This window comes from Calonectris borealis, chromosome 11 (assembly GCF_964195595.1).
Source record: "Calonectris borealis chromosome 11, bCalBor7.hap1.2, whole genome shotgun sequence".
Classification (NCBI taxonomy): domain Eukaryota; kingdom Metazoa; phylum Chordata; class Aves; order Procellariiformes; family Procellariidae; genus Calonectris; species Calonectris borealis.
The window spans coordinates 24,541,315-24,568,994 of NC_134322.1; the positions used below are offsets into that span (position 1 = coordinate 24,541,315).

General features: G+C 53.6%; 4 non-coding genes across 4 annotated transcripts; all 4 read left to right on the forward strand.

The window, feature by feature from the left end:
• The first annotated feature begins 8,859 nt into the window (after window positions 1-8,859).
• TRNAG-UCC (transfer RNA glycine (anticodon UCC)) lies at window positions 8,860-8,931 on the forward strand. Its single transcript has one exon. It is a non-coding gene; the product is annotated as a tRNA-Gly (tRNA).
• A 1,123-nt stretch (window positions 8,932-10,054) lies between these two features.
• On the forward strand, window positions 10,055-10,137 carry TRNAL-CAG (transfer RNA leucine (anticodon CAG)). The gene has a single exon. It is a non-coding gene; the product is annotated as a tRNA-Leu (tRNA).
• Window positions 10,138-12,605: 2,468 nt separating this feature from the next.
• TRNAQ-CUG (transfer RNA glutamine (anticodon CUG)) lies at window positions 12,606-12,677 on the forward strand. Its single transcript has one exon. It is a non-coding gene; the product is annotated as a tRNA-Gln (tRNA).
• Window positions 12,678-25,062: 12,385 nt separating this feature from the next.
• On the forward strand, window positions 25,063-25,144 carry TRNAS-AGA (transfer RNA serine (anticodon AGA)). Its single transcript has one exon. It is a non-coding gene; the product is annotated as a tRNA-Ser (tRNA).
• Window positions 25,145-27,680: the final 2,536 nt, after the last annotated feature.

Below are 27,680 nucleotides of genomic sequence, written 5' to 3' on the forward strand. Positions count from 1 at the left end.
ACAATGGTCTTTCCTTGCCGTTGAGCTTTGCCACATCCCTGCTGAGGTGCGTCTCTTCTCCCATATGGGATTGTGCAGTCTTCACCTTCTGCCTGAGCTTACCCACTGTCTCCTGTGTGTCTACAAGGACTCGCAGGGAGAAATGTCTCTCAGGGTTAGCCTGAGTGCCTGCACTGAAAGCACTTGAAAGCTGCCTTGAGGTGTCCCTCATAGCTGAATTTCACCATGATTCGTGGACAAGCTCACCATGAAGAGGGCAAAGTGACAAAGGCAATCCGTGTGATACAAACCCACTTAAAATCTCTGCACAGCTAGCCTGAGACCTCCGAGTTAATTGGCCTTATGAAGCCGGGACACAGATGAATTGTTTCGATGTTTGATGCTGTGAAAAGTGAGTACAATATTTTGGATGAAAGAGGCAAGGGCTTAATCACCAGGAAGGCCTCAGCAAGCGGCAACTAGGAGGTGTTTAGATGCTTCATGAGCAAGGAATGTTTGTGGCCCCACGGGACACAGCATAAAAGCCTGCGCTGCTCCAGGCTCTGCATCTTCTTCACTTGCCTCCCTTTCCTCCAGGAACGAGGTAAGCCTGAGTCCGCTCCATCTCTCCCTGTGGGCTGAACTGCTCTCATGGTGGCTACTCAGGTTGATACTTGGGCTGCCTCCGCTTGGCCCCGCAATAGAACTGTTTAAGGGCTGTGACCCCTTTCCCTTTTGGTGGAGGTGGCTGGGGAGAGCTGGGAAGAGGGGCGTTCTTTCAAGCAGAGGGGATCAATGGGGCTCAGCTGCAGGGAGGTCTGACCACCAGAATTTCTGCCTTAGGCAGATGGGCTCTAACCAAATGGCCAAGCACATCCAGTGCCTTCTTCAATGCAGCAATGGTTGTTCTGGAGATGGGGTATGATCAGTCTTTCCACAGGTGCTTTAAACCCACTGTGCTGGGTCCTACCCCAAGAGTGGGTCAGCCTTCCTTTACCGTGCAACTGGCCGGGCACAATGAGTGCCGTGGCAGCTGTAGGCACACTGTGTGTTTTCAAAACAAAGGGTGACAACAGAGAGAACTTAGGAAAAGAAAGACCGACAGTTATTGAGGTTTGTGCTCCCTGCCTGCTCTGTGTTTCAGGTTTGCCTCCCTCACCGAGAGATGTCTTGCTTCAGACCCTGTCTCCCCCGCCCCTGCGGCACCTCCGGCCCAACCCCACTCGCAAGCAGCTGCAGTGAGCCCTGTGTCGCCCGCTGCGCCGACTCAACAGTGGCCATTGAGGCCTCGCCCGTGGTGGTGACCCTGCCGGGCCCCATCCTCACCTCTTTCCCTCAGAGCACAGCCGTGGGATCCTCTCTGTCAGCTGCTGTTGGGAGCTCCCTCAGCGCCGGGGGGGTTCCCATCTCTTCTGGGGGCTCCCTTGGTCTGGGGGGCTCAGGGCTGTGTCTGCCTCCTCCCCACTGCAGACTGAACTGCTGAAGCCGGCGGATCAGCCCCTTTGGAGCAGGAAGGAAGACGGGGACCCTGCAGCAGCAGGAGCATGGCCACGGCTTGCAGACGGGCTGGGTGTCCTCATCCCAGCTGGCAGCAGGGACCTGTGCCCACTGCTCCTCGCTGCATGGCAGGCCTTGCTGTATCTCCTCTGGCTCTGCTTTGCTCTGAGCTCCTCGAGAAAGGGCTCATTCTCTTCTGCTTTGCTGAACGTCCTGCTGTTGGGGGGAGGGTGCTGGAGTTCGGGACTGCTCTTGGTGGGCTGGGAATGCCAGCAGGTAGAACAGAATGGGAAAAGGCAAGCGCTTTGCATGGGGCTTGTTCTTGGGAAATGGGCCATTCTCTGTGCCTCCCTGAACCCTGCAGACATGTTTCTTGGTCTCTGTCCTGTGCCACTGCATTTCCTCCTTCTCATTAAAGACTTTGTGCAGCACAGCTGGAGACTCGTGGTGGTTTGTTCTCCTCCTCCCTCAGTTAGCCACCTGCTCTGCAAGGAAGAGCAACTGCCTTCTCCCCTGAGCTTACCACCAGTTGTGGATGGAGCTCCCTGAACTGATACCACAGCACCAAAAATAAGCCAACAGGGAAGAGAAAGACCAAAAAGCCTCGTGGAAATGGAGTCTGTAGCCTTGTGATCACAACCCTATGATGTATCTCAGGGTCAGCCTTGAGACCTGTCGCTGAGAGCATTCAAGAGGTTATCTCATTTCTTCTGGCAGTGTACCCAGCGCGTCTTGGATGTATGCTCAGGAAGCAGTGACTTTTCACTGCCTGTCTTGAGTACCCCCTGGCAGAGGACAGAAGCAGGCTTATGAAGTGGGCTGAGATGACAACACGTGGGCTCAGCTGAGTTGTGGAGGATGCCTTCAGAACCATTCAGTTGCCTTTCTGAGCCTGAATCTCAGGTTTATGCCTCCTTTCCTTTTGGTGATGCACCTTGCTACTCCCAGTTGTTTTGGAGGAAAAAAGCACCTAAGCTGCTCAGCAGTAAGCCGAGACATCTGCCATGCAAGCATGCAGGCAAGCACAAGGCTAAGTCCAGTGTCGTTGTTTGGTCTTCCAGATGATGCACGACTCTCCTCAATGCTGCACCACCAAAACCTCTCAGCAGTCAGTGCTGCTCCAGGTCCATGAACGTTGGGGCAGGTGCACGTCTTCCCCTGACTGACTGCTCTTGCTTCTGTTTTCTCTCTTGGTGCAATCTGTTCCCGGCACCAAGTGGAAAGCCTTCTGCAAAGTGCACTTCCTCTGCGGGACACCTCCATGTCTGCATGCCAAGTGGCCTTATAGGGACTCCACCAGTGTCATTGTGCGGCTGATTCCCAGTTCTGCACTGCTAGGGGATCTGTCAGCCCTGCCAAAGGGACACTGAGGTGATTAAGGACTTGGCTCATCTGTCATGTGAGGACAGGCTGGGAGAGCTGGGGTTGGTTAGCCTGGGGAAGGGAAGGCTGAGAGTGCTGGAGAATAGGCAGGTGGATTAAAGGAGAGAGAGCCATCCTCTTGCCAGTGGTGCCCAGTGGGAGGTCAAGAAGCAGTGGACAGAGGTGGAAATACCAGAAACGTCACACACACTAACCCTGTTTTACTGTGGGGGTTGTCAGAGATGGGAACCAGTTTCCAGGGGAGAAGGTGTTTCAGCCAATTGTTCAGATGTGAATGTTAATTCAGACCTTTTGAATCTACTTCTCAGTCTTCTCAAATGTTCTTCAGAAACTTCATATGAAAAACAGTCCTGGCACTTCTCTCTTTCATTGGTGTTGTGGGAATAAAGTCCAGGGGATGGGTATGGAGTGGAAAGGAGGAAAGCGCTGGTTTTCAGCTCTGGACGTAGCCAGTGTGACTGCATGATGGGGTTAGGGTGGGCATTGCAGTAGGAACAGAGCATGCCCAATCACTATCCCCCTCTTGGTAACTCCAACAACTTGTAGCACTGCTATTGACAGAGTGGGAGTCTGTAAATACTGTGCTAACACAAACTTTTCGTACAACCCCCCAGCCCAGAGTCAGTTTTGACTGTCAGCACAGCAAAGAACGTTGCTTTTTTCTTTAAGCAACCCTGGAATCAGAGACTCGAGAAGCTTCACCCCCTTGAGGTAGAGAGTCTAGTTATGAGAGGCTCCTTGTGTTTCCTTTGGCCATCAGGCCATAAGCTTCAAGAGAAATGAGGGGGTCTCAGGTCTTAGTTACCAGCAACAGCGTTCCATCCAGTTCCAGTAAACTTCCGGATGGCTCTGCAATGCTGGAGCCTCCACAGGGTAGGTCAGCGTCTCCAGGGTGACTTCAGCTCAGACAGGCAGGCCTTTGAGCCATTACATAAAGAACAGGCCTCCTCCCACCGCACCCCCAAATTGCATACCTGGCCTCAGTGTGTCCCTTGACGACCACCTAGGCACTGTTGATCTTCTTTTGGACCCTGCCACAGCACATGCTTTTCCTGCCAGGTGCAGCTAGCAGCACCAGCAGTTCCTGGACAAAAATGCCTCTCTCCTGGCTCCTGTACCAGCACCGCAGTGAACAGTCAAGCCTGGTGGCCTCCCAGCAGGCAGAAAGCACTGGTCTCAGTTGGTCTCAAGGCTGCGGGGAGGTAAGGGGACTGGCCCGAAAGCCCAGGGGAAACCTGGGCATTGTTTGAACAGAAGAGCCTGGCTGCAGAACGTGTAAGACACCCACCCTAGAGCCAGGTTGATGAGACATTTGTCAGCATTGGCCAGGAATCGAAGCCGGGTCAACTGCTTGGAAGGCTGCTACGCTCATCACTATTCCACCAACGCACCCGTGGGCAGTGCTGCCTCCTGCTCCTCCAGATCAGAGCCTGGCTGCCTCCTGCTGCTCCACTTCACAGACTGACCGGCCTCCTCCTTCGAGCCCCCCGCACACACACTTCCTCAAGCCGCTCCTCATGCTCACCCTCTCGACTGCAAACACCTCCCACCCTTGCTCTGCATGCAGACAGGCACTGCCAGATGCACCACCTCCATAGCAACCACTCAATGCCATTTTCCAAATATTCCTGCTCCAGAGCCAAAAGGCAATAAGGGCTACTTTCACCTAATAATGGAAATATTTGCTTTTGTGGATCGTTCAATATTCTGCTTTATACTCAGGAATTGGACAATGCTTGCCAGTGCTGGAAAAAAGTTCAGGACATACCTATTCCACCAAAACAAGCGCTCTCCTGTCTCCTTTTAAGTCTTCCATACCTCTCATTTATTCTCCCTTTCACCCTCCACACTTCTCCTCAGCCAGGCTACGCCCTTTCCATAGATCTCTCTCACTCTTACAAGCCATTCCCTCTACACACCAACAACCTGCAGGCAGTCGTGGTCTTTGTTCAAGGGTTGACACCACCCTACGTCCCCAAGAGGCTGGAGGTGCTGCCTGGAGGTCACCATCTTCCCTGCAGGAATGTCCCCACCCTAGTGCTCATAGCAGGTTTGGAGTCCCCCGCAGATAAATTTGAGAAGCAAAGCGGGGTCTAATAGGCCACCCCACAACTGCCACCATCCCTGGTTGTCTCCACATAGCTGCCTTCCCTTCTTCCCTGGAAGCAGTCAAGACCAGCTGGGGAGTGGAACCACCTGACCGTGGCAGGGTAACCCAGATGCCCGGCTGAGGACAAGGTGCTGGGAGCTGCAGCCATAGCCCCTGTGGTTATGCCCCTAAAGGCCTCTGGAAGCCTGGTACCTGTCATGCTCAGTGCAGGTCTGAACTGCAGGGCTCCGAGTGAAGCCTGGCCCTGAAACTCCCAGGGAGCCGGGTGTCATTGCACAGGGCATGTGATGAGCAGGGCAGAGAGGGCTGGAGCAGGTAGTTGTGGCCGAGTGGTGAAGGCGATGGACTAGAAATCCATTGGGGTTTCCCCGCGCAGGGGAAGTTTGTGGCATGGAGAGCACCTATGATGGAGCTCCAGGATGAGTTGCTCCTTCCCTTGCCGGGCCATGACATTTCATAGAATCATAGAATCGTAGAATCATTAAGGTTGGAAAAGACCTCTAAGATCATCGAGTCCAACCGTCAACCCAACACCACTATGCCCACTAAACCATGTCCCTAAGTGCCTCATCTACACGTCTTTTAAATACTTCCAGGGATGGTGACTCTACCACTTCCCTGGGCAGCCTGTTCCAAGGCCTGACCACTCTTTCAGTAAAGAAATTTTTCCTAATTGTCCTGGTTTCGGCTGGGATAGTGTTAAATTTCTTCCTAGTGCTATGTTTTGGATTTAGTATGAGCTGAATGTTGATAACACTGATGTTTTCGGTTGTTGCTAAGTGCCCTCCTAGTCCAAGGACAGCTCCCATGCTTACTGACTGAGCTACGTACACAAGATGGGAGGGAACATAATCAGGACAGCCAGCCCAGCTGGCTAATGGCGTATTCCATACCATGTGATGTCATGCTCAGTATATGAACGGTAGGCGTGATCCAGGAAGTACCGATCGCTACTTGGTTATCGGTCAGCGTGGGTGGTGAGCAATTGCATTGTGCATCATTCATTATGTATATTTTATCATTATCATTATTATTTTCCCTTTTCTGTTCTATTAAACTGTCTTTACGTCAACCCACAAGTTTTTCTCACTCTTACCCTTCCGATTCTCTCCCCGTCTCGCTGGGGTGGGGGGGAGTGAGTGAGTGGCTGCGTGGTATTTGGCTGCCTGCCAGGTTAAACCACGACACTAATGTCCAATCTAAACGTCCCTTGGCGCAACTTGAGGCCATTTCCTCTCGTCCTATCGCTGTTACTTGGGAGAAGAGAATGACCCCCACCTCGCTACAACCTCCTTTCAGGCAGTTTTAGAGTGCGATGAGGTCTCCCCTCAGCCTCCTCTTCTCCAGCCTAAACAGTTCGAGTTCCTTCAGCCGCTCCTCACCAGACTTGTGCTCCAGACCCTTCACCAACTTCGTTGCCCTTCTCTGGACACGCTCCAGCACCTCAATGTCCTTCTTGTAGTGAGAGGCCCAAAACTGAACACAGGATTCGAGGTGCGGCCTCACCAGTGCCCAGTACAGGGGCACGATCACCGCCCTACTCCTGCTGGCCACACTATTTCTGATACAAGCCAGGATGCTGTTGGCCTTCTTGGCCACCTGGGCACACTGCCGGCTCATGTTCAGCTGGCTGTCAACCAGCACTCCCAGGTCCTTTTCCTCTGGGCACTTTCCAGCCCCTCTTCCCCAAGCCTGTAGCGTTGCATGGGGTTGTTGTGAACCTCATACAATTGGCCTCAGCCCATCGATCCAGCCTGTCCAGGTCCCTCTGCACAGCCTTCCTACCCTCCAGCAGATCAACACTTCAATTGCAATGACCCTTCAAAAACAATCGGGAGTGGCCTCTTCCAGAAGTCCTCCTTGTCTGAGTGCTTCCATGAGCTGGCAGCAGGGAGATGGCTTGGGTATCTGCAAGGGAGCTCCCTGCTACCTGAGTACCTGATGGGCCAGAAACCAGAAGATCCCTTGGATATTGACTGTGAGGTCACTTCTGGCTCAGCAGGTGATGGGTCAGCCACAGGAACACTGCTTGCGCTAGGTGCTTGTCTTCATTCCATAGTGGATAGCACTGCATGGTATATCTTTTTATATCCGAACACTTCTTGGTCCAAAGGAAAAGGACAGCCCATCAGAGGGAGAACTGAGACCATGCGGTTTTGACAGTGTCAGAAATGGCCGTCAGGCAATCACAAAGCAATATGAGAACCCATGGGGAATGACGCTGTCAAAAGTTGCCTCTTTGCACATTTAGTGAGTGGGGGCTTCCTTGCCTGATGTGCTTCTGGGTACACGGGTAGTGGTGGCTGGTCCTGACAGCCAATCACAGGTCTGCCTGAGAGTCGGTGGGTATGATGAGGTCAAGAAATGGCTGTCAGCCAATCACAGAGCAGTATGAAAACATCTTAGTTACGGTGTTTAATAAGAAAATAGCAGCTGAAAGAAAATGGTACTCCCCGTGTCTGTAGGCAAAGGTAGGTCCTGGTTCGATGTACTTCTTCATTCATCAGTGCTGGCATGGGGATTCACCAAAGCAATCATCCACCACCAAAACCAGTAGCAGCACACGGCAGATTTTAGCCCAGGAACAGGTAATGGGTAGAGCCCTGCAAAGCAAATTACTTACGGGCCTGCAACATGGAATGCAGCAGATGCTCTTATCCAACCAAGTTATATAGAGCAAGAAACCTGAGCTAGAAATGATCCACCTGCCCTATTTGCACATTATACAATAGGAATAATAATCATTATCCTAGCGTTGCCTGCTTTTCACTCACCGATTGCTGAGCTAATACTAGACAAGTGTATTAGATATGGACATATCCAGTGCCTTAGACGAAATCCAGGCTAGTTGTTGTGCCTTTTTAAGTCCACCAAAGCCCACACCATACAACCACACGTGAGCTTGGGACAGCGTGAACGTGCCTCCGTCTGGGGCAGGTGGAGACCTGTGTTAGCTCAGTGTTATGCCCAACGGTATTGCCAATGGGCACTGTATTGGCTACACATGGCAAGGTGTTGGTAGTGGAGGGGTTAGGGGGTGCTGCAAAGTGGCCTCTGTGAGAGGAGGTAAGGGTCTGCCCTGTGTCAGACACAGCCAGTTCCAGCTCCACAGTGGCACAGTGGACCCACCGCACGACACATCGTCAAAGTTTGTGGTCCCTCTGTGAAAACATATTCCAGAAAGGGCAGAAATTGCCGGGCAGAGAGAGGTGAAAGGAACAAAAAGAGTGGGAAAGAGCAGAGGGAAGATGCACCCTGCTTGGGCAGGTAAAAGGGTCTAGGAGTGAAGGAGTAAAGTTGAGCCTGGGACAGGGGAGAGGAAAGGTGGTGGTTTATGTTTGTCTTTTTGTTTCTCACTACGTGAATCTGTTTTAATTGGCAAAAAATTATTTGTTCCCAAGTCAAGCTTGCTTTGCTCACAACAGTTTTTCCTAAGCCATGTCCTTGTGTTTATCTTGACCCTGGAGCTTTGTCGTCCTATTTTCAATGCACTGTCCCCCACTGAAGGTGCGGAGAGTAGTGAGCAGCCGGGTGGGTGTTTGGCTGTGCTTATACCACCACACAAACGCACCTACACTTGCATAGTACATGCACAGCTGGCACACATATGAACGCAGATGGGGAGCGGCACCATTACCAGCACCCAGCAGCTTGAGATTCCCTAGCCAACATCTCACGCACAGAGAAGCACACACACATCCCAGCAGCTTGATGTCATGTGTGTGCAGAGGCTGGAAAGAGGAGGCTGGCCAGTCTGTGAAGTAGAGGAGCAGGAGGCAGGCCAGTTTGTGAGCTGGAAGAGCGGAAGGTAGGTGAGGTTGGGAAGTGCAGGAGCAGGAGCAAGGCCAGGCTCTGGGCTGGAGGAGCAGGAGGCTGCAGTGCATCCAGGAGCGTTGGTGGTATAGTGGTGAGCATAGCTGCCTTCCAAGCAGTTGACCCAGGTTCGATTACTGGCCAACGCAGACAAGCTTTTCTTCAGCCGGGCTCCACAGTGCCTTGCCTCTCCTGCTCCAAAACAGCCCAGCTTCCCTCAGCAAGTTCAGCTCCCATAGGGCAGTCGAGCCACTCCCCTTGGCTCCCCCTGCAGCCTTGCCTCATGGCCAGGCCTTGGGGCACCTCCAAACCCAGCAGACACAGGCCTGGTTTTCAGCCAGGCCAGCCTTGGCAAAAGCACACTGCGGGCGCTGCTTTGGGCCATACAGAGATTCTCAGGGAGTGTTGAAGCACTGGAGCAGGTGCCCAGAGAACTTTGGGATTCTCCATGCCTGCGTATCGCACTCAAGTTTCAATGGGGCTCAGGCACTGAGCAGCCTGCTCTAGCTTTGGGGCTAGCCCTGCTTTGAGCAGGCATTTGGACTAGTGACCTCCTGAGATGCCATCCATGAAGCAACAAATCCCAGAGAGAGCTGTGCCCTCCTTCCTCTGCACCATGGGCAGTAAGTAAGCCTCTTCCCCACAGCAACTGGAGCTCAGTCGTTGCTCAGCACTTGGCGCATCTCCTGTCCTTTCGCCTTGACTCTCCAGCCCCTTTCCCACACACTGGCGCCTTGAGACCGGCACAGTGCTCGCCCAGGGGTTGGTGTGGCAGAGACCTCCTTGCCCAGCCTTCCCGGCCCCAGGCAGGGAAGAAGGAAGCACCCTTGTTGCCCCAAGGAACCATCCATGAGGCAGCACTGCCGGCCAAGTGCTTGGCTTGCATATCCTGGGGCTCTGTAGGGAATGGAGGAAGTCATGGGAAAGGTACACGTGTGCCTGGAGCCCCTTGACCGGATGTTGGCAGGTGCAGAGCCGTAACTTGCTGACGGTTCCTTTGGTTGCTCCCGTGAAGGATTGCCTCGGGCTTTGTGAGACACATCGGAAGTGTGCTGCCCCTGTGCTGGATACTCCTGTTCCACGTGGCCTGAAGTGCCTGGAGGTGCTGTGGTCACCTGCCAGCAGCCCTCGGTGGGGGTGGGCAAGGGTGCTCCCAGGCGCAGCTCCCCCTGCAGCAGTGCCAGGAGGAGGCTGGCTGAGCTGGGCTGGCTCTGGCAGCTGCAGGGGGAGGAACGGCAGCAGCCGAGGCAGCGCTAGCAGCAGCAGCAGAGGGTCAGGATGGCCGAGCGGTCTAAGGCGCTGCATTCAGGTTGCAGTCTCCCTGGGAGGTGTGGGTTCGAGTCCCACTCCTGACAGGCTCCTCTCTCTTGGTTTCCTGCCCTTTCCCTGCCTTGCTCCTCTAGGCACTCTGGATCAGGCCTTGCTGCATGTCCCAGCCACCACTAGCAGGGGGACTTAGAACAGAAACGTGGGTGGACAGGAGACTCCCTAGGCAATTCCACTTTTCCACTCTCCCCTATAAAACTCACATTCTGCATGCCTCTTGCTCTCAAAGGCGGCTCTTTGCATATTCTTCAAACACTCACCCACAAAATCCTCTCTCCCTGCTTCCACTTTACCCTCCAACGGTGGGCGGAAAGCATTTCAGGGTGTCTGAGAGTGCGTCCTCCTGCTCCAAGCAGGCTCACACCAGCTGACCAGTGCTTTGTCCTTTCAGGTCATAAAATACCTTGAGGACAGACGTTTCACAGCCTCTCTGGACCCCTGTTCCCATGCTTAGGCACCCTCAGGGTGATCATTTTTGTCCGTTCTGCTGGTTTTGGCTGCGGTAGAGTTAATTTTCTTCATGGTAGCTAGTATGGGGCTATGGTTTGGATTTGTATTGGAAACAGTGTTGATAACACAGGGAGGTTTTAGTCACTGCTGAGCAGGGCTTACACAGTCAAGGCCGTTTCTGCTTCTCACCCCACCCCACCAGCGAGTAGGCTGGGGGTGCACAAGAAGGTGGGACGGGACACAGCTGGGACAGCTGATCCCAACTGACCAAAGCGATATTCCACATCATATGATGTCATGCTCAGCATGTAGAGCTGGGGGAAGAAGAAAGAAGGGGGGACATTCGGAGTTATGGCATTTTGTCTTCCCACGTAGCCGTTACGCGTGATGGAGCCCTGCTTTCCTGGAGATGAGATGGCTGAACACCTTCCTGCCGAAGGGAAGTAGTGAATGAATTCCTTGTTTTGCTTTGCTTGCATGCGTGGCTTTTGCTTTACTTATTTAACTGTCTTTATCTCAACCCACGAGTTTTCTCACATTTACTCTTCTGATTGTCTCCCCCATCCCACCAGGGGGGAGTGAGAGGGCAGCCGTGTGGTGCTTAGTTGCCGGCTGGGGTTAAACCACGACATTTGTGTAGTCAGTCACAAAGTGCCTGTTCAATTTCTGACCACCGACTCTCATCCTCCGGCCATGGCAGTAATCTCCTTGTAGGCACGGGGAGGCTCCCATTAGATCCACGCTAGGCCTTTTCTTCTGCCGGCTAAGCAAGCCTTAGGTGCTCAGCCTCTCCTCACAAGGCCAGAGCCCCCGGCCCCTGTCTATCCTAGGGATCCTCCACAGAACTTGCTCCAGTTTATCATCACCTTTCCTTGCTTCCCCAGATAGTCCTTCTTTGCCTTTTTTGGAGACTGGGGCAACTTTTCCCTCTCATTAGTCATCAGGGACCTCCCCTGCCCTCTGCTCCCAAAGCTGGAGACCTCCTGAGATGCGTCCTTCCCTCTTTCGGGCCCAGCGGCCCATTCTCTAGCTGCCAATCCAGGATGCAGCGCTGACCAGCAGGGTTCAACCCAGAAAGTTTCCCTGAACTGGCAGGTCCTCACCAGCAAACATGGACAGCACCAGTGGGAAGAGGGGCCGGTGGGAGTAAAGGCCCACCAGTAAGAGGCCAACAGGGACATCGCAGGCTCTGGGGCATTTCTCTCCAACACTGCTGACAGGAATCCCACCCCAGGTTGCACGAGCACTGGTGCCATTTTTCAGAAGGACCGCAGTCAGGAAGTATGAGCCACAGAAGAGGTCTTCCTGTGCACACAGGAAGAGGAAGAGGGGACGTGCACAAGGTGGTATCAGAGCATGCCGGAGCACGTTGTGATTGAGGGAGACGCTGAAGGAGCTGTGTTTGTTCAGCCTGGAGAAGAGAAGGTGAGGGGGCTTCCGCTATGTGAAGGTGTCTCTCTGGCTTGCCAAGACCTGCCCTCAGCCAGAAAGACCTCGGGAGTGCAGGAGTGTTGAACCTCATGCCCTGCCCTCTCTCCTGGTCGCCTCATTCAGCAAGGTCAGGAGCTCAGCTAGGACTGCAACCAAGAGTAAGGATATCTGGTTAAGGGCTGCTTAGTGTGAGCCACAAGGTGAGAAACAGGAGAGGCAGTTACCTACCCAGGCAGATTGACAGGCTGTCCAACATGGGGGTGAAGGGAGGCAGCAGCCGACACTGAAAGTGCTCGCATCGAACCACCGATTGCTGGGCCATGAATGCACTCTGTGAGGTGCAATGTTGAAGAGGTTAAGCTGGAAAGTTCCTAACCAGGTGTAACTATGCAAAAGCAAGGTTACCAGCCTGGGTCTTGTAAGAAAGGGCATGCCCAGGCTTGCGCAAAGAGCTCTGCCAGTCCCCTGAAAGGCCCAGTGAGCAGAGAGTGCCCTGTGGCCCCAGAGGAAGGCTGCACTTGGTGGTGGTGAGGGAGATGGAGAGACTGTCAGGCTCAGCCAGGAGCATAGGGCTCAGCGAGGGTGGCCAGAGGGGAAAGACAGCAGGTGTCTAGGAGGTCCCATGGTGTAATGGTGAGCACTCTGGACTCTGAATCCAGCGATCTGAGTTCAAATCTCAGTGGGACCTTGACCTTTTGGCTCCCTCAGGGCTTTCCTCAGCATGCTTACACCTTAAGAGCCTAGCTGTTGAGTCAATTGTTTAATGCACTCTGATCATCCTTCCTTTCCTGTGCTCCCAGCCCTGGGACTGACATCAGCGCCCCTTCTCCTGCCCTGTGCCCACCACACCTCTGCAGCTATCCTGAGCACTGGTCCCCGCCCCCTCTCTGCTCCCTTGCTCCTGGATGAGGGGATCCAGCGGCGGCTCAGCAAATCACACAACAGCTGAGGTGGAGATCATGCAGTCCAAGTCTGGCTCAGAGCAGAGTCAAGTAGAGGAGGCTATTGAGCACCTTGTCTGGTTGGATGTTGGACATCTCCGAAGATGGAGACTTACAACATTCCCTGGGCAACCCTTTCCCATGTGGGACAACAGCAAATCGGGGCAACTGTGTGGGGCATTACTTTTATTTCCACTCCCTCCATTGCTTCTTGCTCTCTCCATTTCTCTGAGGCTTTTCTGTCCCTCTTTTGCCTGCTTGTTTATTTTTGATCCTGTGGTATCACTTCAAGGGAGCTCCACCCACAACTAGCAGTGCTCCATGCTTGGGGTTATAGTTGATGCCATGGGAGAGGGCAGGATCTCCCTCTTCCTTGCAGAGCACGTGGCTAACTGAGGGAGGACGAGAACAAACCACCACGAGTCTCCAGTTATGCTGCACAAAGTCTTTAATGAGAAGGAGGAAATGCAGTGGCACAGGACAGAGACCAAGAAACACGTCTGCAGGGTTCAGGGAGGCACAGAGAATGGCCCATTTCCCAACAACAAGCTCCACGCAAGGTGTTTGCCTTTCCAGTTTCCTGCTAGCAATCCCAGCCCACCAAGAATCGTTCGAACTCCAGCACCCACCTCCCCTCAGCGGGACGTTCAGCAAAGCAGAAGAGAATGAGCCCTTTCTCGAGGAGCTCAGAGCAAGGCAGAGCCAGAGGAGACACAGCAAGGCCTGCCATGCAGCGAGGAGTAATGGGCACAGGTCCCTGCTGCCAGCTGGGATGAGGTCACCCAACCCGTCTGCAAGCCGTGGCCATGCTCCTGCTGCTGCAGGGTCCCCGTCTTCCTTCCTGCTCCAAAGGGGCTGATCCGCCGGCTTCAGCAGTTCAGACTGCAGTGGGGAGGAGGCAGACACAGCCCTGAGCCCCCCAGACCAAGGGAGCCCCCAGAAGAGATTGGAACCCCCCCGGCGCTGAGGGAGCTCCCAACAGCAGCTGACAGAGAGGATCCCACGGCTGTGCTCTGAGGGAAAGAGGTGAGGATGGGGCCCGGCAGGGTCACCACCACCGGGGAGGCCTGGATGGCCACCGACGAGTCAGCGCAGCGGACGACACAGGGCTCACTGCAGCTGCTTGCGAGTGGGGTTGGGCCGGAGGCGCCGCAGGGGCGTGGGAGACAGGGTCTGAAGCAAGACATCTCTCGGTGAGGGAGGCAAACCTGAAACACAGAGCACAGAGGAAACACGGACCCCAACGTCAGCCTGTCTATCGTTTAGGGGAGACATGGAGCGGACTCAGGCTTACCTCGTTCCTGGAGGAAAGGGAGGCAAGAGAGGAGGATGCAGGGCCTGGAGCAGCGCAGGCTTTTATGCTGTGTCCTGAGCCCTGTGGGGCCACAAACATTCCTTGCTCATGAAACATCTGAACACCTCGTAGTTGCTGCTTGCTGAGGCCTTCCTGGTGATTAAGCCTCTGCCTCTTTCATCAGAACTGTTGTGCTCCCACTTCATACCATCTAGAATCACAGAATGAATCATAGAATGGTTTTGGGGTGGAAGGGACCTTAAAGATGATCTACTTCCAACCCCCCTGCCATGGGCAGGGATACTTTCCACTGGCTCAGGTTGCTCAAAGCCCCAACCAACCTGGCTTTGAATACTACCAGGGAGGGGGCATCCACAACTTCTCTCAACGACCTGTTCCAGTGTCTCACCCCCCTCATACGAAAGAATTTCTTCCTCATATCTAATCTAAATCTACCCTCTCTCAGTTTAAAGCCATTACTCCTTGTCTTATCACTACACTCTCCCTCCTCATATTTCCTGAAGGTATCTCGGGAGCCTTCTCTTCTCTAGGCTAAACAATGCCAACTCCCACTGTCCATGTCCCTGACAAAGATGTTAAATAATAATGTCCCTGAGGGACGCCACTCGTCACTGGTCTCCATCCAGACATCGAGCTGTTGACTGCAACTCTTTGAGTGGGACCATCCAGCCAATTCCTTATTCACCGAGTAGTTCACCCGTCAAATCCACGTCTCTTCATTTTAGAGACAAGGATGTTGTGCGGGACAGTATCAAATGCTTTGCACAAGTCCAGGTAGACGACGTCAGTTGCTTTTCCCTTATCCACCAATGTTGTAACCCCATCATAGAAGACCACCAAGTTTGTCAGGCACAATTTCCCTTAGGGAAGCCCTGTTGGCTGTCATCAATCACCTCCCTGTTTTTCATGTGCCTTAGCATAGTTTCCAGGAGGATCCGCTCCATGATCTTGCTGGGCACAGAGGTGAGCCTGCAGTTCCCCACGTCTTCCTTTTTTCACTTTTTAAAAATGGGGGTTATGTTTCCTCTTTTCCAGTCACTGGGAATTTCACCAGTTGCCACGACTTTTCAAATTTGATGGATAGCGGCTTAGTCACTTCAGCTGCCAGTTCCTTCAGGACCCCTGGATGCATCTCGTCAAGTCCCATGGACGTGTGCACATTCAGGTTCCTTAGATGGTCTCGAACCTGACCTTCTCCTATAATGGGCGGTACTTCATTCTCCCAGTCCCTGCCTTTGGATTCTGTAAGTTGGGTGGCATGGCTAGAGCACTTGCCGGTGAAGACCGAGGCAAAAACTTGTTGAGTACCTCTGTCTTCTCCATGTTGGTTGTAGCCAGGTCTCCCATTCTGCTCATCCGGGGAGATGCAGTTTATTTCATGTTCCTATACTGTCATAGGTACCTGAAGAAACCCTTGTTATTTTTCATGTCCCTAGGCAAGTTCAGCTCCAGCTTTGCCTTGGCTTTCCTGATCCCTCCCTTGTATTCCCAGGCCGTATCCCTATGATCTCCCTAGGATGTGTATCCCTGCCTCCACTGCCTATGCATTTTGGTTTTGTGTTTTAGTTTGGCTAAGAGGTGTTGACTGAGCCAAGCTGGCCTCCTGCCTCCCCTGCCTGACTTCTTGCACGTTGGGCTTGAGAGCTCTAGCGCCCTAAAGAAAAATGTCTGTCAATATCGCCCAGCTCTCATTTGCTCCTTCGTCTCTGAGGGCAGTTTCCCAAGGGATCCCACGCAGTAGCGCAGCGCCCTAAACAGCCAAAAGTTTGCCTTTCTGAGGTTTAGGGTCCTGCCTCTACTTTATACCTGTCCTGTACCCCTCAAGATTGAGAATTCCACTAGGGCATGGCTGCTGCAGCCCAGGCTACCTCCAATCTTGACCTCTCTGATAAGTTCTTCCGTACTAGTAAACAACAGGTCCAGCAGTGCCTCTCCTCTGGTCGGGCTCTCCATCACCTGTACTAGGAAGTTGTCCTCAACACACTCCAGTAGTTTCCTGGGCTGCTTGCAGTGCATTTGCCGCTTTGCCAGTAGATGTCTGTGTGGTTCAAGTCCCCTATCAGGATCAGGGCCTGGTGAGCATGATGCTTCCTATCATCGAACCGATTCATCGGGGTCCCAGATTCATAAGGCCATAAATCGGAGGTCTCAGGCTAGTGTGAAGGAAGGTTTTAAGTGGGTTTGTGTCATACGGATTGCCTTTATCACACTGTCCTTTTCACGGCAAGTGTGGTGACCAGTGACGGTGAAACTCAGCCATGAGGGAAACCTCAAGTCAGCTCTCAGGTGCTTTGAGTGCAGGCACTCAAGCTAACCCTAAGAGACACTTCTCCAATGGGTCATCGTAGACACACGGGGACAGCAGGTAAGTTCAGGCAGAACGTCCAGACTGCACAATCCCATACAGGAGAAGAGATGCACCTCTCCAGGGATGTGGAAAAGCTCAATGGCAAAGACGGATGGTTGCGGGCTGGTGGGAAGGCCCTTGTGGGCAGGAGTGAGGGCCACGAGGACCTTGCTTACCCTCATCAGGCTCTGCCACAGCCTGTTTTTTCTGTCCATAAGCCCAGGCAACAAAGGCAGATTCATAACAATGAAGAGCAGACCAGAGGGCAAGGCAGGTCTACTTTCAAGTGACTTCTCCATGGGACCTCCATAGCTATGTCCCTTGATGACTTGAACAGGCCCTCACACTTCTTCCAACCAGGGCTCTGGGCTCAGCTTGGGAAGTGGGGAACCTGTTGGAAAAGAGCAAATTGAGGCGTAGGAGGGTGATCAAAGAAAGGCCCGTGTCCTTCCCTGAAAGAGACCCACACCCAAATTGACCTGTTTAGCTCAGCAAGAGAATGCCAGAGGCCTGGATGGCCTGCTTTTGAGGAGAGGCTCAGGGCATGGAGCCACAAGCTCACGGCCCTTTTTCCTGGGTCAGGGATGGGGTGGCCCATTCCATGCATTTCAAACTACAAAGGGACATTGGAACATTTTCCCAGAGCACCTGGGAGTCATCGTGATGTGGAAGAGTTGGGAAAAACCCTGAGCTCCAGGCAAACATGAGTCACCCTGCTGTGGACTTCAGTGGACACGATGCCCTGGTGTCAGGCGTGCCAGGGATAACAGAGCTCATAGCCTCATTGCTCCCAAAGTGCTGCTTTCTTCAAGGGCATTTCCACACATTGTAGCACCATTCCTGAAACAACTGGTGCTTCTGTGGAATTTCATGCTGCTGCTGCCTTCCAAGACGTTGCCTTTCAGCGGCTGATCAAGGGCCCATGAGACTCAGTGCACCCCAGAATAATGATGGTTAGTAGGGACCTCTGGAGGTTCTCTGGGACGACTTCCCGCTCCCAGCAGACCAAACTTCCTAGTTACCTCAGGAAGCTCTGGGTCTTGCCCCATCGACTTCTGAACACTGCCACTGTTCGGAGAGGTCACTGTCTCTTGGGCAGCTCTTCCAGGGCTGCGCCGTGGTGCCCCCTGTCACTTCTTCTCCCACAAAGACAGCTGGCATTTCCCTTGGTGCAACTTGTTAGTGTTGATCTTGCCCTTTTGCAGTGCACCTCTCAGGAGAGTCTGGCTCCATCCTTACACAACCTCCTGTAGCTGTTGGGAGACTGCAGTTCTTCACTTGCCTGGAATTTTCCTCTCATTGGCCCATCAGCTACTCAGGTACCAGTGACCTTGCAAGCAGCATCCAAGCCATGGGCCTCCTTCTTTCCTACCAGGTATTCAGGCACAAGTGACCTCACAAGCACCTAGTGCTGCCATGAGCCTACCCAGGCCCATCAGCTGCAGAGCCAGAAGTGACCTCACAGTCAACATCCAAGCCATGTTCTGGCTTCTGGCCAGTCAGGCCCTCAAGCAGCAGGGAGCTCACCTGCAGATACCCATGCTGTCTTCCCGTTGACAGCTTGTGAAGCACTCAGACCAGGAGGACTTCTGGAAGAGGAAACTCTGGATTGTCTTGGAAAGGTGACAACAATTGGGAGAGGTTCCTGAGGCCTGGAAGAAAGTCAGTGTCACTCCTATCTTCCAGAAGGGCACAAAAGAGGACCTGGGGACCTGCAGGCTGACCAGCTTCACCTCGATCCCTGGGAAGGGGAAGGAGCAACTCGTCCTGGAAACCCCGTCCAGCCAAATGAAGAATATGAAGGTGATTGTTTTTCTTATTATGCTATTCCTAGGCCATTTCTGTGTGACTGTGCTCTCCTCTTTTTGGGGGGGTGTGTGTTTGTGTGTGTGTGTGTGAGGTATTGGCCAGGGAACTTCAGCTTGCATCAAACCAAAATGGGCACACTAGTCCAGATGCGGCCTCTGCAGTGCCAAGGGAAGGGCAACGATCCTTCCCCTCAGCTTTCATCGATGAGCTTGTGTTGGAAAGGAGCTTTCGAGATGACCCACTCTAACCATGTATGCACCAACCAGGTACGCTTTCAGCTGAGCAGGGGCTTGAGGCCTGGTGCCCACCCCACCAGCCAGAGGCTCTCACAGCTGAGCCTCCCAGGCGCACAAGTGGGCCACCAGGAGATGGTAGTGAGGGTGCCAGCACTGGTGAGAAAATGCCAGGGGTATGGGGTAGGGTCTGGAGGTGGACGTGAAGTAAATACCAGGATTAGGAGTGAAGGCTCCCTCCGGGAATTGCAGGGAAAGCTGTGCTGGGACACAGACAGATGGAGCCAGACTCTCCTGAGAGGGGCACTGCAAAAGGCAGGAGGCCACAATCACAAGTTGCCACAAGGGAAATACCAGCTCTGTCTGTGGGAAAAGAAGTGAAAGGGGCGCGGTGTATTCCTGGGAGAGCTGCTCAAGAGACAGTGACCTCTCCGAACAGTGGCAGTGTTCAGGAGTTGAAGGGAGCCTTCTGAGGTAACTGGGAAGCTTGGTCTGCTTGGAGCGTGAGGTTGTCCCAGAGAAACTCCAGAAGTACCATCCATCCCAAATTATTCTGGGGTGCACCGGGTCTCATGGGCTCCTGAGCAGCCACTGAAAGGCAATGCCTTGGAAGGCAGCAGCGGCACAAGATCGCACAGAAGTACCAGTTGTTTCAGGAATGCTGCTAAGACCTGAGGAAATGCCCCTGAGGAAAGCGGCACTTTGGGGCTATGAGCTCTGGTATCCCTGGCACGCCTGAGACCAGGGCACTGTGTCCGCTGAAGTCCATGGCAGGGTGACTCGTGTGCGCCTGGAGCTCAGGGTTTTTCCCAACTCTTCCACATCACGATGACTCCCAGGTGCTCTGGGACACTGATCCAATGTCCCTTTGTAATTTGAAATGCATGGAATGGGCCACCCCATCCCTGACCCAGGAAAAAGAGCCGTGAGCTTGTGACTCTGTGTCCTGAGCCTCTTCTCAAAAGCAGGCCATCCAGGCCTCTGGCCTCTGGGATGACCTTGCCACGCAAAACAGGTCAATTTGGGTGTGGGTCTCTTTCAGGGAAGGACTTGAGCATCTCTTTGATCACAAAATCGGGCCGTGGTAGAGCCTGATGAGGTTAAGCAGGATCCTCGTGGCCGTCACTCCTGCCCACAAGGGGCTTTCCTCCAGCCCACAATGGTCTTTCCTTGCCGTTGAGCTTTGCCACATCCCTGCTGAGGTGCGTCTCTTCTCCCATATGGGATTGTGCAGTCTTCACCTTCTGCCTGAGCTTACCCACTGTCTCCTGTGTGTCTACAAGGACTCGCAGGGAGAAATGTCTCTCAGGGTTAGCCTGAGTGCCTGCACTGAAAGCACTTGAAAGCTGCCTTGAGGTGTCCCTCATAGCTGAATTTCACCATGATTCGTGGACAAGCTCACCATGAAGAGGGCAAAGTGACAAAGGCAATCTGTGTGATACAAACCCACTTAAAATCTCTGCACAGCTAGCCTGAGACCTCCGAGTTAATTGGCCTTATGAAGCCGGGACACAGATGAATTGTTTCGATGTTTGATGCTGTGAAAAGTGAGTACAATATTTTGGATGAAAGAGGCAAGGGCTTAATCACCAGGAAGGCCTCAGCAAGCGGCAACTAGGAGGTGTTTAGATGCTTCATGAGCAAGGAATGTTTGTGGCCCCACGGGACACAGCATAAAAGCCTGCGCTGCTCCAGGCTCTGCATCTTCTTCTCTTGCCTCCCTTTCCTCCAGGAACGAGGTAAGCCTGAGTCCGCTCCATCTCTCCCTGTGGGCTGAACTGCTCTCATGGTGGCTACTCAGGTTGATACTTGGGCTGCCTCCGCTTGGCCCCACAATAGAACTGTTTAAGGGCTGTGACCCCTTTCCCTTTTGGTGGAGGTGGCTGGGGAGAGCTGGGAAGAGGGGCGTTCTTTCAAGCAGAGGGGATCAATGGGGCTCAGCTGCAGGGAGGTCTGACCACCAGAATTTCTGCCTTAGGCAGATGGGCTCTAACCAAATGGCCAAGCACATCCAGTGCCTTCTTCAACGCAGCAATGGTTGTTCTGGAGATGGGGTATGATCAGTCTTTCCACAGGTGCTTTAAACCCACTGTGCTGGGTCCTACCCCAAGAGTGGGTCAGCCTTCCTTTACCGTGCAACTGGCCGGGCACAATGAGTGCCGTGGCAGCTGTAGGCACACTGTGTGTTTTCAAAACAAAGGGTGACAACAGAGAGAACTTAGGAAAAGAAAGACCGACAGTTATTGAGGTTTGTGCTCCCTGCCTGCTCTGTGTTTCAGCTTTGCCTCCCTCACCGAGAGATGTCTTGCTTCAGACCCTGTCTCCCCCGCCCCTGCGGCGCCTCCGGCCCAACCCCACTCGCAAGCAGCTGCAGTGAGCCCTGTGTCGCCCGCTGCGCCGACTCAACAGTGGCCATTGAGGCCTCGCCCGTGGTGGTGACCCTGCCGGGCCCCATCCTCACCTCTTTCCCTCAGAGCACAGCCGTGGGATCCTCTCTGTCAGCTGCTGTTGGGAGCTCCCTCAGCGCCGGGGGGGTTCCCATCTCTTCTGGGGGCTCCCTTGGTCTGGGGGGCTCAGGGCTGTGTCTGCCTCCTCCCCACTGCAGACTGAACTGCTGAAGCCGGCGGATCAGCCCCTTTGGAGCAGGAAGGAAGACGGGGACCCTGCAGCAGCAGGAGCATGGCCACGGCTTGCAGACGGGCTGGGTGTCCTCATCCCAGCTGGCAGCAGGGACCTGTGCCCACTGCTCCTCGCTGCATGGCAGGCCTTGCTGTATCTCCTCTGGCTCTGCTTTGCTCTGAGCTCCTCGAGAAAGGGCTCATTCTCTTCTGCTTTGCTGAACGTCCTGCTGTTGGGGGGAGGGTGCTGGAGTTCGGGACTGCTCTTGGTGGGCTGGGAATGCCAGCAGGTAGAACAGAATGGGAAAAGGCAAGCGCTTTGCATGGGGCTTGTTCTTGGGAAATGGGCCATTCTCTGTGCCTCCCTGAACCCTGCAGACATGTTTCTTGGTCTCTGTCCTGTGCCACTGCATTTCCTCCTTCTCATTAAAGACTTTGTGCAGCACAGCTGGAGACTCGTGGTGGTTTGTTCTCCTCCTCCCTCAGTTAGCCACCTGCTCTGCAAGGAAGAGCAACTGCCTTCTCCCCTGAGCTTACCACCAGTTGTGGATGGAGCTCCCTGAACGGATACCACAGCACCAAAAATAAGCCAACAGGGAAGAGAAAGACCAAAAAGCCTCGAGGAAATGGAGTCTGTAGCCTTGTGATCACAACCCTATGATGTATCTCAGGGTCAGCCTTGAGACCTGTTGCTGAGAGCATTCAAGAGGTTATCTCATTTCTTCTGGCAGTGTACCCAGCGCGTCTTGGATGTATGCTCAGGAAGCAGTGACTTTTCACTGCCTGTCTTGAGTACCCCCTGGCAGAGGACAGAAGCAGGCTTATGAAGTGGGCTGAGATGACAACACGTGGGCTCAGCTGAGTTGTGGAGGATGCCTTCAGAACCATTCAGTTGCCTTTCTGAGCCTGAATCTCAGGTTTATGCCTCCTTTCCTTTTGGTGATGCACCTTGCTACTCCCAGTTGTTTTGGAGGAAAAAAGCACCTAAGCTGCTCAGCAGTAAGCCGAGACATCTGCCATGCAAGCATGCAGGCAAGCACAAGGCTAAGTCCAGTGTCGTTGTTTGGTCTTCCAGATGATGCACGACTCTCCTCAATGCTGCACCACCAAAACCTCTCAGCAGTCAGTGCTGCTCCAGGTCCATGAACGTTGGGGCAGGTGCACGTCTTCCCCTGACTGACTGCTCTTGCTTCTGTTTTCTCTCTTGGTGCAATCTGTTCCCGGCACCAAGTGGAAAGCCTTCTGCAAAGTGCACTTCCTCTGCGGGACACCTCCATGTCTGCATGCCAAGTGGCCTTATAGGGACTCCACCAGTGTCATTGTGCGGCTGATTCCCAGTTCTGCACTGCTAGGGGATCTGTCAGCCCTGCCAAAGGGACACTGAGGTGATTAAGGACTTGGCTCATCTGTCATGTGAGGACAGGCTGGGAGAGCTGGGGTTGGTTAGCCTGGGGAAGGGAAGGCTGAGAGTGCTGGAGAATAGGCAGGTGGATTAAAGGAGAGAGAGCCATCCTCTTGCCAGTGGTGCCCAGTGGGAGGTCAAGAAGCAGTGGACAGAGGTGGAAATACCAGAAACGTCACACACACTAACCCTGTTTTACTGTGGGGGTTGTCAGAGATGGGAACCAGTTTCCAGGGGAGAAGGTGTTTCAGCCAATTGTTCAGATGTGATTGTTAATTCAGACCTTTTGAATCTACTTCTCAGTCTTCTCAAATGTTCTTCAGAAACTTCATATGAAAAACAGTCCTGGCACTTCTCTCTTTCATTGGTGTTGTGGGAATAAAGTCCAGGGGATGGGTATGGAGTGGAAAGGAGGAAAGCGCTGGTTTTCAGCTCTGGACGTAGCCAGTGTGACGGCAAGATGGGGTTAGGGTGGGCATTGCAGTAGGAACAGAGCATGCCCAATCACTATCCCCCTCTTGGTAACTCCAACAACTTGTAGCACTGCTATTGACAGAGTGGGAGTCTGTAAATACTGTGCTAACACAAACTTTTCGTACAACCCCCCAGCCCAGAATCAGTTTTGACTGTCAGCACAGCAAAGAACGTTGCTTTTTTCTTTAAGCAACCCTGGAATCAGAGACTCGAGAAGCTTCACCCCCTTGAGGTAGAGAGTCTAGTTATGAGAGGCTCCTTGTGTTTCCTTTGGCCATCAGGCCATAAGCTTCAAGAGAAATGAGGGGGTCTCAGGTCTTAGTTACCAGGAACAGCGTTCCATCCAGTTCCAGTAAACTTCCGGATGGCTCTGCAATGCTGGAGCCTTCACAGGGTAGGTCAGCGTCTCCAGGGTGACTTCAGCTCAGACAGGCAGGCCTTTGAGCCATTACATAAAGAACGGGCCTCCTCCCACCGCCCCCCCAAATTGCATACCTGGCCTCAGTGTGTCCCTTGACGACCACCTAGGCACTGTTGATCTTCTTTTGGACCCTGCCACAGCACATGCTTTTCCTGCCAGGTGCAGCTAGCAGCACCAGCAGTTCCTGGACAAAAATGCCTCTCTCCTGGCTCCTGTACCAGCACCACAGTGAACAGTCAAGCCTGGTGGCCTCCCAGCAGGCAGAAAGCACTGGTCTCAGTTGGTCTCAAGGTTGCGGGGAGGTAAGGGGACTGGCCCGAAAGCCCAGGGGAAACCTGGGCATTGTTTGAACAGAAGAGCCTGGCTGCAGAACGTGTAAGACACCCACCCTGGAGCCAGGTTGATGAGACATTTGTCAGCATTGGCCAGGAATCGAAGCCGGGTCAACTGCTTGGAAGGCTGCTACGCTCATCACTATTCCACCAACGCACCCGTGGGCAGTGCTGCCTCCTGCTCCTCCAGATCAGAGCCTGGCTGCCTCCTGCTGCTCCACTTCACAGACTGACCGGCCTCCTCCTTCGAGCCCCCCGCACACACACTTCCTCAAGCCGCTCCTCATGCTCACCCTCTCGACTGCAAACACCTCCCACCCTTGCTCTGCATGCAGACAGGCACTGCCAGATGCACCACCTCCATAGCAACCACTCAATGCCATTTTCCAAATATTCCTGCTCCAGAGCCAAAAGGCAATAAGGGCTACTTTCACCTAATAATGGAAATATTTGCTTTTGTGGATCGTTCAATATTCTGCTTTATACTCAGGAATTGGACAATGCTTGCCAGTGCTGGAAAAAAGTTCAGGACATACCTATTCCACCAAAACAAGCGCTCTCCTGTCTCCTTTTAAGTCTTCCATACCTCTCATTTATTCTCCCTTTCACCCTCCACACTTCTCCTCAGCCAGGCTACGCCCTTTCCATAGATCTCTCTCACTCTTACAAGCCATTCCCTCTACACACCAACAACCTGCAGGCAGTCGTGGTCTTTGTTCAAGGGTTGACACCACCCTACGTCCCCAAGAGGCTGGAGGTGCTGCCTGGAGGTCACCATCTTCCCTGCAGGAATGTCCCCACCCTAGTGCTCATAGCAGGTTTGGAGTCCCCCGCAGATAAATTTGAGAAGCAAAGCGGGGTCCCACAACTGCCACCATCCCTGGTTGTCTCCACATAGCTGCCTTCCCTTCTTCTCTGGAAGCAGTCAAGACCAGCTGGGGAGTGGAACCACCTGGCCGTGGCAGGGTAACCCAGATGCCCGGCTGAGGACAAGGTGCTGGGAGCTGCAGCCATAGCCCCTGTGGTTATGCCCCTAAAGGCCTCTGGAAGCCTGGTACCTGTCATGCTCAGTGCAGGTCTGAACCACAGGGCTCCGAGTGAAGCCTGGCCCTGAAACTCCCAGGGAGCCGGGTGTCATTGCACAGGGCATGTGATGAGCAGGGCAGAGAGGGCTGGAGCAGGTAGTTGTGGCCGAGTGGTGAAGGCGATGGACTAGAAATCCACTGGGGTTTCCCTGCGCAGGCTCGAATCCTGCCAACTACGGGGCGCAGTCCTCTTTTGGGCTGCCTGCAATTAACCACGCTGCAGCTGTGGGACTCGGCTCCAAACTGTACCTGGTGCCCAGGGAGACAGTAAAACCCCCTGGCCTACAGCACTTGTCCTTGCCCACCCCCCACCCCCACCCCACAAATTCCTGGGTGAATGGGAAATCCTGCTCCCATTGAGAAGGTAGGTAAGTTGCGGGAAGAGAACGGACCAGTGCTGAGTATGAGCCATGAAAAGAGGTCCGCTGTTGTTGGTTGTTGAGCAGAACTTAAGAGCCTGATCTCACCTGACACCCCGAGCGGCACAGCCATACCAGCTGTCTTCCCTACACCTGAAACTACAGCAGCTCATCTCCAAAGAGAGTCTGCGCAACGTGGCCCTCATTGCTAACGAAGAAGGGAAGACACCTCATGGATCTGAGATCTTGCCAGCACTCCCAAAGTGCCCCTCAGCCAGGCAGACGGGTGGGTGTGGAGCAGCAGGCAGAGCACAGCACAGGGCTCCCCCCACAAGGCAGTGGGTGTCCTGGGGACACAGGTGTTTCTCCCTTCCCATCAGGCAGCTCAATCCCAACTTCCCAGCTGCAAGTGGGGACCTCCAGGGCTCTGCAGGTTTGGAAGAGGACAAGGCTGGTGCTACTTTGGGAAACACCAATGTGATCAACTTGACCATCTGGAGGTTTTCTCCATCCTAGGCTGTTTGCTGCCTTGCCCGCTCACAGGTCCAGCCAGGGCCAAGCAGGAATTCCCAATGGGTGCTGTATTGGCTACATGTGGCTAGGTGTTGGTAGTGGAGGGGAGAGGGGTGCTGCAGGGTGGCCTCTGTGAGAAGAGCTAAGGGACTGTCCTGTGCCAGCCACAGCTGGTTCCAGCTGCCTCCACAACACTGAGCCATCTGTGAAGTTTGTGGCATGGAGAGCACCTGTGATGGAGCTCCAGGATGAGTTGCTCCTTCCCTTGCCGGGCCATGACATTTCATAGAATCATAGAATCGTAGAATCATTAAGGTTGGAAAAGACCTCTAAGATCATCGAGTCCAACCGTCAACCCAACACCACTATGCCCACTAAACCATGTCCCTAAGTGCCTCATCTACACGTCTTTTAAATACTTCCAGGGATGGTGACTCTACCACTTCCCTGGGCAGCCTGTTCCAAGGCCTGACCACTCTTTCAGTAAAGAAATTTTTCCTAATTGTCCTGGTTTCGGCTGGGATAGTGTTAAATTTCTTCCTAGTGCTATGTTTTGGATTTAGTATGAGCTGAATGTTGATAACACTGATGTTTTCGGTTGTTGCTAAGTGCCCTCCTAGTCCAAGGACAGCTCCCATGCTTACTGACTGAGCTACGTACACAAGATGGGAGGGAACATAATCAGGACAGCCAGCCCAGCTGGCTAATGGGGTATTCCATACCATGTGACGTCACGCTCAGTATATGAACGGTAGGCGTGATCCAGGAAGTACCGATCGCTACTTGGTTATCGGTCAGCGCGGGTGGTGAGCAATTGCATTGTGCATCATTCATTATGCATATTTTATCATTATCATTATTATTTTCCCTTTTCTGTTCTATTAAACTGTCTTTACGTCAACCCACAAGTTTTTCTCACTCTTACCCTTCCGATTCTCTCCCCGTCTCGCTGGGGTGGGGGGGAGTGAGTGAGCGGCTGCGTGGTATTTGGCTGCCTGCCAGGTTAAACCACGACACTAATGTCCAATCTAAACGTCCCTTGGCGCAACTTGAGGCCATTTCCTCTCGTCCTATCGCTGTTACTTGGGAGAAGAGAATGACCCCCACCTCGCTACAACCTCCTTTCAGGTAGTTGTAGAGTGCGATGAGGTCTCCCCTCAGCCTCCTCTTCTCCAGCCTAAAGAGTTCGAGTTCCTTCAGCCGCTCCTCACCAGACTTGTGCTCCAGACCCTTCACCAACTTCGTTGCCCTTCTCTGGACACGCTCCAGCACCTCAATGTCCTTCTTGTAGTGAGGGGCCCAAAACAGAACACAGGATTTGAGGTGCGGCCTCACCAGTGCCCAGTACAGGGGCACGATCACCGCCCTACTCCTGCTGGCCACACTATTTCTGATACAAGCCAGGATGCTGTTGGCCTTCTTGGCCACCTGGGCACACTGCCGGCTCATGTTCAGCTGGCTGTCAACCAGCACTCCCAGGTCCTTTTCCTCTGGGCACTTTCCAGCCCCTCTTCCCCAAGCCTGTAGCGTTGCATGGGGTTGTTGTGAACCTCATACAATTGGCCTCAGCCCATCAATCCAGCCTGTCCAGGTCCCTCTGCACAGCCTTCCTACCCTCCAGCAGATCAACACTTCAATTGCAATGACCCTTCAAAAACAATCGGGAGTGGCCTCTTCCAGAAGTCCTCCTTGTCTGAGTGCTTCCATGAGCTGGCAGCAGGGAGATGGCTTGGGTATCTGCAAGGGAGCTCCCTGCTACCTGAGTACCTGATGGGCCAGAAACCAGAAGATCCCTTGGATATTGACTGTGAGGTCACTTCTGGCTCAGCAGGTGATGGGTCA